At 34.8% G+C, this 12,040-nt stretch overlaps 1 long non-coding RNA gene across 1 annotated transcript in view; it reads left to right on the forward strand.

The window, feature by feature from the left end:
- The first annotated feature begins 10,016 nt into the window (after nucleotides 1–10,016).
- The window catches only part of LOC150097611 (uncharacterized), a 31,507-nt gene continuing 29,483 nt past the window's right edge, over nucleotides 10,017–12,040 (forward strand). Inside the window, exon 1 of the long non-coding RNA XR_016549650.1 lies at nucleotides 10,017–10,140. This is a non-coding gene — a long non-coding RNA (uncharacterized LOC150097611). The remainder of the gene's footprint in view (nucleotides 10,141–12,040) is intronic.

Consider the following 12,040-nt stretch of genomic DNA (forward strand, 5'->3'; position numbering starts at 1 on the left):
CACTTTTGCTTCAGACAGCTGTATAAAACACTTATTAGAATGACTTGCAATTTCACATCGATGCCTCTGACAGATGTACCAACTTAGAAAAAAAAAAAAAAAAAATCGTGCCAATAGTGTTGCCATCTATGGTTGAGGCCAAGAACTGTTTAGAACACCCTTGTGTATATATTTTTTTATTTTTTGTAACAAAAATACTCATTAAAAATTGATTTTTTGCAAGATTGAAAAATGATTTTACAAAATGTGTGATAATACTTTATCCAACAACGTAACCAGATAAAAATGCCAAAATAAAATTTCATCTTCCTTTTTGTATTAGGCCCAATGCCCTGTTACAGCCAAGTAATTTGACTTATAGAACCTAATTATTGTCTACAATAGGCTAGTTATTCCTATCTGTATTGTCTATGTCCATAAATTACTTGTCTTCCTCTATCTAGTTTGCCTGTTTTGTGGGATGAAGAACCTGGGAAGAAGAAGAATCCTGCCATCTCCATATGAGGCCGGCTAATCTCGCTTTTATTTGAAATGCCTCAATAAAAGTTCTTTGTATCCTAGATGGGATTCAGATCCCTTGGTCTTTCTAACCAATGGACATCAGCAGTACTGAATGAGCTACAAAAGGCTCCAAAAACATTAACAGAACTTTGATTTTAAATTGAAATTCTTAAATATAGAGAATAATTATGGATATAATAATCTAAAATGAAGTCGTGATAAATTCTGAAGTAGAAAAATTATTTATTTGATTTATTATTTTTTTAAGTCTCCTTGTTTCTGGGGGAAAGCAGTGGGAGCTACAGAGAGAAACTATATGCTGATGCTGAAAGAAATTTTCTTGCCATTTCACTCAAAATGGGAACGTGATTTTCCATTCTTGCAACAACAACACTAATGGATTGTCAGTTCTTTTTTAAGAATGGTTTATTAAAATATATAATCATCTTATCATTGATTTTTTTCTGCTGTGATTTTACTTTCAACCTGGTGACAATACAACAGCAGCAGTAGAAGAAGAGATGATATTGTCTAGATACTGCTATAATTTACTCCTGTTTTTCTTTTCGTCATTATGATTTTCCAACAATTTCTCCTTTTTTTTTTTTATAAAGGAATAACATTGACTTCATTCTTGGCATTTCTGAATTAGATTCAGATTTCTCATTAATTAGAATGCTTTAATGTAATCAGTTTTATTTGACTTGAAAAGTGCTAGCATAAACTTGGATCTAATATTGTAGAAATAATATATCTTCAAATATAAAATATTATATTTTATAAAATAAAAAAAAAAACACCTCTGTAGCGCAATTGGAAGAATAAAGGGGATGCACAAGACTGTAAAAATTACAGAGGAATAAAGTTGATGTCCCACACAATGAGGATCCTAGAAAGGGTTCTTGATGGTAGATTGAGGGAGGAGGTGGAGATTGCAAAGGAACAATTTGGCTTCATGCCTAGTAGATCAACAACAGATGCTATCTTTGGGTTACAACAGATGATGGAAAAATATCGAGAGAAACAAAGGGAGCTACATCTGGTATTTATTGATCTGGAGAAAGCATACGATAGAGTGCCAAGGCAAGAAGTCTGGAGGTGTCTGAGGGAGAAGAAGGTGCTGGAGAAATATGTCAGGTCGGTGCGGGAAATGTACAGAAATGTGAAGACAAGTGTTCGGACCTGTTTGGGACAGACAGAAAGTTTTCAAGTAACAGTTGGCTTGCATCAAGGGTCAGCATTAAGTCCGTTTCTGTTTAATATTGTGATGGAGGTGGTAACAGAGGAGGTGAGAGAAGATGCATCTTGGACAATGTTGTATGCAGATGACATCTTGCTGTGTGTAGATTCAAGAGAAGAAGCGGAAACTAAACTGGAAAGATGGAGAAAAGTACTGGAAGAGAGAGGTATGAGACTGAGCAGAAGTAAGACAGAGTATATGTGTTGCGCAGTGGGCGGTGGCCAGGAGACAGACCTGGAGCTGGAAGGAAATGTCATCAGGAAGGTGAGAGACTTTAGATACTTAGGTTCAACAGTGGAAGAAGATGGAGGAGCTGAGAAGGAAGTGGGATGCAGGATACAAGCGGGTTGGAGGAACTGGAGGGAGATGGCTGGAGTGTTATGCGATAAGAGGGTGCCGATCAATCTGAAAGGCAAAATTTATAGGACAGTAGTGAGGCCAGCTATGACATATGCTATAGAAACTGTGGCCCTGAGGAAAAATAACATCAGCAGGATGAAAGTAGCAGAGATGAGAATGCTTAGGTGGATGTGCGGTGTGACCAGAAAGGATCATGTGAGAAATGACTATGTCAGGGGAACAGTGAAAGTTACGAACTTAGGAGCGAAAATACAGGAGGCAAGGTTGAGATGGTTTGGTCATGTGATGAGGAGGGAGGACGAATATGTGGGAAGAAGGGTCATGCAGATGGATGTGCAAGGAAGGCAGAAACGTGGGCGGCCAAAGAAGAGATGGAGGCAGCTGGTAGAAGAGGACTTGAAGATGAAGAACTTGGATGTGGTGACAGCCCAAGACAGGAAGGTGTGGAGGAGACTCATAACAAACAGTGACCCCACTTAAGTGGGAGAAGCTGTAGAAGAAGATGGTGCATTGTGCCCTTCCATTGAAAAAGGTCTAAGTTCATTTCTCACCATGATGAGAGAATTCTTTATATGTTTTTTTTTTTTTTTTTCAGTTGAAGGGGAGTTAGAGTTAGCCAATCTCATACAGAGATAACAGGGTTTTTTCCTCCTGGAAACTTGGGTTTTTCATCCTGCATACAGACAAATCGGCTTTGAGAATACATGCAATTTACAGACAAAAAATGCTAGTGGTGATGGGCAGCGGATGGTGTTGGTGTAGGTGATGATGGTAGTGGCGGATTGCTGTAGTTAGTGGGTTAAGCGGTGGAGACAGAGTTGTTTAGTAGGTGCCCTCCTTTGAGGAGTCTTTGGACTCCTTGGATGTATCACGTAATAATAATGATAATAATAAATCCTTCTGTGAATTTCTTGAAGGAAATTTTTTTTTCATTGTTCCTACTTGAAAAACATGTTATCTTCTTTAGATAAATACATCTTCAGAATCATAATGGTTTGAAGCAATTTTGACAATAAAGCAATCATCCTTCATCTCATAGTTCTCTTAATTTCCTCAAAAGTCTCCAATAAATTTAGGAAAAAGAAATATAATTATCTGGGTAAAAGAAATATATTTAGCATCTACAATCTTGCTTTTCATAATCATTCCTAATTGGTCATATATATTGGGAATTAGTTGAGTATGGCATGTTATCTGGTGCAATCATTTCAGTTATGGTTTAATACAGAGATTTTGTGCATATGTCATCTACATCCCAGTTTTTTAGATTTTTTTCTATAACATCAGATAACATTTGTTGTTTTAGTGGACTTCCTTTAGATTTTTATTTGTTCTTGCATTCCAATTACTATTTCACTTAAATGTAAAACAAACAACAATGAATTTGCAAAACAAATTTTGTACTTTGAATTTATAAAAATAGCATGCATAACAAATTTGTTAAAATAAATTCATTGTTGTGTTTACATTTTACATGATTAATTATTATGTCATGCATTTTTTTCCTGTACAATCCCAAGATATTTGTTGTGTATATAATTTACATTTTGCAACTTTTGAATATTCAAATAAATCATAAAAGTGCCAAATATTGTTTTTTTATTATTCATGGCCAAAACTGTACTCTATTTTAAGATAAATTATGAGACTTAATTATTTGTCTTAAAATTTTAAGACTGTATAATATTAAACAAAATTACAGATGATATCAAATAAAGTTATGCAACCTCATAGCTTTACTTCATAGTTGTGAAAGTTAAGAAAGAGAAATTTTATTCTGATTTTTTTTTTTTTTTTTTTTTTTTTTGTCACATACAACAGGAATTTTTCCTTTAGTTAACCAAATACTGAAGTTTTTTTACTGCTTTACTCACTGCTGAATATTTGCAAAACACTAAATTGGCTGAATGCACAATAAATCCATATTTGAAGTGTGCCTGTTCCATTTTTGAATGTTTGAGAATAAGTCCTGATGACTGGGACATCCATGCTGCTAATAAACGCACCCTTGGTTTATGAAACTTTTTATTCCAACCTGTATAGTTGTCGTGAACTACATACTGCAGGCACCTGTTGTCTTTCAAGAATCCTCAAAATTCAGTGGAAAGACTATTAATCTCTCTATCAATATTCATTTAAATCAATATGACAGGAATCCACTAATAATGACATCAAGCTGAAGAGAAAAACACATTAAAACTTATTAATTTCTAGAATTTTCACATAATTTTCATAGGCATCTTCAGTATAGAATTATAGAAAGGTAATTAAACAGTAACAGAAAATTCTAAAAAGCTCCACCTTAGTAGCTAATGTAAGACAACTAAGAAGGCCGGTATTAGCTACTAAGGTGGTACTTTTTAGAATTTTTTATCATCATCAAATTCCTGCCATGTACCCTCAAGGGGTGTATAGGATATGATAGTACCACATGAAAAAAAAATTACATCATTACTAACTTCCTATCTACAATTTTCCTCCAAATCAGTCTGTTTACTTGTCAAGACTCCAACATTATCAGATCTTATATTTCTATCGTCTAAGGCACTTTGTACCGTATCAATCCACCTATATCTTGGTCTTCCTCTGGGTCGTTTTGCTACCAACCTGGCAGAGAACACTTGTTTTGCTAATCTTTCTTCGCCCATTCTGTTTAAGTGACCATACCACCTGAGATTAGCTCTGCTAACGCATTCCTGGATGCTGACAATGTCAAGTTCTTTCCTAATATCCTCGTTTTTAATATGATATTGCCATTGATGCCATCTGTTCACGCCTATAATCTTTCTCAGGACTCTCATATCTGCGGTCTCTAGTCTTTGGTCAAGTGTTTTACTTCTGACCCAGCTCTCAGATCCATAAGTTAAAACTGGTTTGAACACAGTCTTGTATAGCTAATTTAGTGTTCCGACTAATTTCTCTCTTATTCGATATGAATTTATTCACTTGACTTCCCACCATACCAGCTTTGTTAATTCCATTGTCTATTTCTATATTTAATTTACCATCTTCAGTAAAAATCATGCCTAAATAACTGAAATGTTTTACTTGTTCCACAGGTTCTCCATTCACAATGCAGTTGACATTTTCAATGATTCTGCTTATTTTCATTGTCTTTGTCTTTTTATTGCTGACCTTCATAACATATCTATTAAAACAGTTATTCAATTTAGTCAGAGAATCTTGCAGATTTGTAGCGGATTTATTTAAAAGTATAACATCGTCCGCATAAAGCAAAGAGCTGACATTAACATCTCCAATTTTGATATCATGTTTAATACCACTTTCTTTCATTATGTGATCCATATAGATAATGAATAACAGTGGGGATAATGTACATCCTTGTCTCACACCAGATTTAATATTAAACCATCTTCCTGTACTTCCTTCAATTCTAACTGCTGACTTACAACTCAAATAAAGACTAAGTATTGCTTGATATAATGCCCCATTGACACCATATAACTGCAGCGTATTGAATAGCTTCTCTCTTGGCACCTTGTCATATGCCTTTTCCAAATCGACAAACCTTAAATACAGATCTTTGTTATATTCCAATGATTTCTCCACTATTTGTCGTAAAGTGAAGATCTGATCCTGACAGCCTCTATTTTACCTGAATCCAGCTTGTTTTTCACCCAGCTTTTCTTCCACAATTCTTCTCAACCTATTCTCAAGTATACTTGCATAGATCTTGCCAGGAACACTCAGTAGGGAAATACCTCTGTAATTCTCACATTGTTTTATTTCCCTTTTTATATATAGGTACTATGAGAGCTTTACTCCAATCATCGGGAATTTGTTCCTCTGTCCAGGCTTTCTGAACTATGCAGTGCAGCCACTGTAAGACTCTTATACCACCATACTTCAGCATTTCAGGTCGAATATTATCTACTCCTGCTGCTTTTCCACATTTCAAGCCTCTGATGGCTTTTTCTACTTCAAGGATATGTATTCCTGACTGCATGACTGGTCAGTGTTTTTTACCACTGTGCTGTCATCACTGCTTGTTTCATTTAGCAGTTTTTCAAAGTAATTACTCCATACTTCAAGGATATCTTTTTCTCCCGTTTTCATGTCACCTTTATCATCTCTAACTCCTTTTACAGCAATCTTTCCTCCATTCCTAAGCTTCTTCAACAACCTCCAGAATATTTTGCCACCTTCTTGATATTTATTTTCTATATTCTTGCCAAACTCCTCCCATGAGTTTTGTTTAGCTAGTTTTATATATTGTTTAGCATTCTTGCATTTGTCTCTGTATTCTCTAAGAGCACAAGCTGACTTATTTGCCAGGAACTTTTGATAGGCTTTCTTCCTTTCCTTCACTGCCTCTTTAACTTTGTGTGTCCACAATGGAGTTCTAATTTTTCTATCCTTGCAGGCAACTTCACCACATGCCTCTCTAGCTGAATCAATCAAGGCTTTCTTCAAGGCTTGCCACTGAATCTCCAAGGTTTGATTCCTGTTCTCAAACTCTTTCATTTTTTCTTCAATAATCTTTGTGTATTTTAGTCTACAGTTCACATCTGAGAGCTGCTCAACTTTTATTCGCTTAAAACTTTCTTACACGTTATTCTTTTCAATATGAAATTCAATTTTATCCTGCTCAAGACTAAATAGTGATCACTTCCAATTTCAAATCCTCTGTACACTCTGGTGTCCTGCACCAGGGAGAAAACATCACTATCAACAATAACATAGTCAATGATACTTTTCTTATTCCTTGCCTCTTCTCTCCATGTTAATTTGTTCACATTTTTATGTTGGAACATGGTGTTATTAATAACCAGTCCATGTCCTGAGCAGAAATCCAACATGTATTTGCCGTTATTATTAGCTTTGCTCTTTTCTCTAAATTTTCCCAAAATATTTTTGTGTCTGACAATCCTTTCCTACTCTGCTATTTAGATCCCCAACAAGGACCAACTTTTCCTTTTTCGTTGTGTCAGTTGCTTTTTCTAAAGCCTCAAAAAATTCCTCCACTTCTACCTTAGTAGAACCTTCTGTGGACCATAGGAACAAATAAGTCTCATTGTCCAGTTCCCCATTCTCATATTTACCCACATTACTCTACTTGAGACTGACTGCCATTCAAGAAGGTTAGCCTCGTATTTAGTGTTGTATACTTGGCTACTTCTTCATTTCCTTGATTGTCATTGCCTGAATATAACATTTTGTATTTATTGCTCAGAAAGATCTCACCAGTTTTTGTCTTTTTTGTTTCAGTCACCCCTATTATGTCGATCTGGTACTTATCTAATTCTTCCGCTAGCTCCATTTCTTTGCCATTCAGGCTTCTTATGTCGATAGTACCGATCTTTAACTCTGGTGATGTTGAGTTGGGGTGTGTTTTCAGATTTGTTCCAGTAGCTGACTTTTCGCTGTTCGCCCTGGTTCCCTGGCGAAAACAACGGGGGGCGGGGGCCTTGTTTAACCGGGCAACACCCCAGCTGGCTTGAAAGTTTGTCATGTTCTACCATAATTTTTTATTTTGGTTTAACCAATAAGAATACAATTTGGTTGGCTAAGTCCCAAATTGCCAGACCATCTTCGTCCTTTCAATATCCACATAGATACCCAACACGGTGCACCGCGAGAAGGTGAGGGTTGGACATTAGGTCAGAAGCTCTGGTCGGTTCTCCACATTCCTTTAAAGGCTATGTGGTGGTCTCCTCTCAGTTATACAGCTTTGACTCTTAAGCATCCCTAGAATTTTTTATTATTGTATAATTGCCATTCTGTACTAAAGTTGCCTATAAAACTTAGGTGAAAATTCTAGAAATAAGTTTTAACATGAGTTTTTCCTTAGTTTTTTATTGGTATTCTCACTCATGGTAATTCAATATTGAAACAAAAGAAATCTGCTAAAAGGTTAACAGTTATGTATTTCCCATATACCAATAGGGAAAAGTTTGAAAGCAGTTCTGGATAGTGGCCCTTCTCATAATACATAGTCTTATATGTGTGTGTCTGATAGGATGTGTGCTTTGCATTATGAGATACTAAAGCAATTAATGTGAAATCATCAGCCTCTACATACAAGTTGCTCAGTTGTGAAGTTACTTCACATGCCAATTTTGTTTGCTATAATTTTCATAGGCATCTTCAGTATAGAATTACAGAATGGTAATTAAACAGTATTACCATTTATCCTTTATCCAGTTAAACAGTTGGATAATGGATTAAACAAGAATATAATTTCTTGGCAAATTTAATTTAATTTATTCGCAAGTGAAAAAACTTTCTACAACTGTGTCTAATTCCAGAATAATTTAATAATAACTTGATACACTTTTTTTACTATTTGTATATGGGAAATATATAACTTCTGCATTACTTTAACTCTGGTATCTCTTCTGGGTCTGGCTCCCACTGATGGTGGCTTGTTTCATGAGGAATAGAGCAGTGCTCATTGAGAGAATTTTGCCTGTTGCTGAATGTAGCCACTGCTGAGTTTGTCCTAGAGTGATTGAGGTCAGGAGTGATCCTTTCGGGCAGTGTTTCTCAATGTGGGGCAATTAGAAAATGTACATGTACATATTTATAAATACTTTTTCAGAACTTGGCTGACTATTATGCTGGGGGGGGGACATCAAAATCTTTGAGACATTGAGGTGGGGCATGATCCAAAAAACGTTGAGTAACACTGCTTTAGGATCACTGAGGTTTAAAGTGATCTTGGGGATCACTCAGAGAGTTTTCAGAGAAAGGCACCCCCTCATGCATTAACAGCATTTTACATATCCAATAGGATGTGTGCTTGTATGTGATATTAAGGCTGTTAATGTGAAGTCATTATCCTCTGTATACACATAGCCTGGTTGTGAAATACTTCATTTTTTTTCTTTCACTTGGATAAAGGATTAAACACATCATAATTTCTTGTCAAATTTAATTTATAACCAAGTGAAAAAAACTGTAATGGAAAGTTTATTTGCTATAGTGAGAGTTGACTGTATGAAAGGAGATAAATTCTTAAATGTTTTTTTGTTTTTAAATCATGCTTTATCTTTGGTGAATGTTTTAGTAAAGTTTGGCAAGGCTAAAACTATAAAATATCATGGAAGATGTCTGTCTTCTGTCTACAAATGTCTGTCAACTACAGTTGACAGACATTTGTTTCTGTATACTCAGACCTAATACCCCCCCCCCCCACACACACACATTAGACTTCTGCATGAAACAAATGGATCTGCAAACATTGTTCTTTGACTGGAAAGACTGTTTTGAATCCTGTCTAGAATGCAAAAGAACATTTATAAAAGCACATTACAATAGCAACTGAAGGTGAGTTAGTTGGTCTCATTCTAAGGTGGTATAACATTACTGTGATAGCTAAATCCTTAGCTATCACAGTAATGTTATAGTGGATAGTTTCCTATAGTGAATATGTTTTAAAATAGCATCGTATCTGTTAAACATTGGCTGGGACATTTTGGTAGTTTGTTATAGTGATATTTGCTATAATGAGAGTCAGCTATAGAAAGTATGAAGCAGAGAGTAGGCAGGCACTAAGAATACTAGAAAAGCTATTCAGTAGTTGTCAGTATGGCAGAATGAGAGAAACACAATGGTCAATTGATTTAAGATGTCAAATTATGCATAGTCTAAAATCATTGAAGATTTGGCAGATATTTGAGCATATCTTGGCTATGAAACACGTCATGAAAAAATGCAAAGCACTATTTTCCCTGTTGAAATGCACATTATATAGATTTTCTTACACCATTGCTTAACTTCATGTTGTTTTCTCAGTGGCATATCTATCAAGTGAGATGTTTTCCCTTTGATTATAGAAGGGAAAATCCACTATTATTTTTATTTTTTATGTAATTTTTTTATCTATTTATTATCATTGGTATACTGTTGAAATAAAAATTAAATTGACTTTATTTCTATTATTATATAAAAGATGTTTATAAAATTGAGCCTCATTTTATTTGGGCAAACAGCTCAGGTTGTATCAGTTTGCTCTTCATACAGGGCACCAGCACTTCCTCTCGAAAAAAGTCTTCAACGGCATCAAAAGGTCGAGAGTAAGTAAAATTCTCTTTTTTTTTAATGTTTTTGTATATAAATGGAAATATGAATGAGAATGTTTTATTCTGAATATAGATTAAATCTGATTTGTAGTTCTATTTTTTCAACTCAAATGTTGATTCCAATTAATAGTACTTTCTTGATATACTTCAGCATTGTACCACCTTTCTTAATTGTCTTTTTAAATTTAACCAGAATTATTTATGTTAATCAGTCTTTGACAGAATATGCTTTTGGCTTATATCAGTAAGCATCAACAAGCAATGCATTTAAATTTAATATTTATTTCACTAAATACATGAGCTTTCCAATAGTTGGTGAGACTACAGAGACTTTACCAGCATTTGGTTCGTATGTAGATGGGGGTTATTAGAGTTGTGAGAAAAATTAGGAAAGTGAATATATGGCAGCATCACATTCAAAATGAAGATATATAAGAAGAAACTTACATTTTTAGCATTCAAGAATCTGTGTGCAGAGCTAATGTCAGATGATATGGTCACTTTAAACAAATTGGGAAAAGGAAGTTTAGAAAAATGGGAGGGGATAGGATCAAGATCTAGATGGACTGATGTAGTTGAAAGTGCTTTAGAAGAGAAGAAAGATAATGATAATAATAAATAAGATCTGACATTATTGAAGTCCTGATAGATAACAGACTAATTTGAAGGAAAGTTGTCAATAGAAGTTAGTAATAAGAAACTTTTCATGTAGTATTGTCATTGTATTCTGTACATCACTTGAGCTTGCATATCAGGAATTTGATGATGTAATAGGGAAGACTATCCCAAAATATAACAATAGAAGAAATGAATGAAGAAAAAATTGTTCAGTGAGTTTGGACTGTGAGAGTGCTGAATACCTGTTGCACATGTTTTAACAGATTTGAGAGCTGGAGAATTGCTGATGCCATGGAAATATTTGTAGAAAATGTAGACAGTAGAAACTGAACATCTGTGTGAAAAAGAGTGAAGTGAATTGTTCAGGCATGTGCCATTCAGCTTAATTGTTATCTTCTGGGTTTGAGTCCAGTATTTTTAGGGAACTTTTTGCGGCACCACCCTAATAGTGAGAACAGTATTCAATAAGCAGACAGATTTGAAATTTGTATAGAATTAACATAATACTTTGAGTGAAAGTGAAAACCTAGTTTTTGGAATGTTGAGAGTCAATATTTGTTATATATTTACCTAGAAAGATTGTAGTAAGAATTGTCTCGAAGAAGAGAATTCTCATCTTGTGCAGAGATTTAGTCGAAGATTCCCAAAAGCAAAACTTGAAGAAAAGATTTTTGTGAAAATGGGGTTGCATTTTACTAGAACTGTAATTAACCCCTTAATGCACCAATTAAAAATCAGAAAGCAGTCATTTTTCTGCCAATTTCCTTTGGGTGAGGGTGATTTGCTGGATTAAATTCATCATTATTTGAAAAATGTAGAAATTGTTTTATGGCCTCGAAGGGTTCCCACTTTCATCTTCTGAACTAAATAACCAGACTTGATCACTATCCATGATAGGATAATAAATATAACTTAAAAATTGTCTAGCATGTATATTCGGTTTTATTTATATGGGAAACCAAAATTCACAGTCACACGTATTAACTCGGGTGCGTGGAAAAAATTAATTTTCTTGGACACGAGTTAACTCGGTTGAGTGCGTTAAGGGGTTAACAAGATTTTCAGAACCCCATCGAAGAACAGTTTGGATCAGGAGATTGAAGACAATAATCCTACCAAGGAAATGAGTAATAGAAATCATATAGACCAATCCACTTGACACTTTTATAATACTAGACAACACATGGATGAGAGTGGCAGTAAATTTTGCTTCAGAGGAGAAGAAATCAAGACTAGATTGCATATTCAATTGCATAAAGGAGAAGAAGAACAAATA

Source organism: Typopeltis vanoorti, chromosome 17, assembly GCF_054136105.1.
Source record: "Typopeltis vanoorti isolate ZY-2024b chromosome 17, IOZ_Tvanoo_1.0, whole genome shotgun sequence".
Taxonomy (NCBI): Eukaryota; Metazoa; Arthropoda; class Arachnida; order Uropygi; family Thelyphonidae; genus Typopeltis; species Typopeltis vanoorti.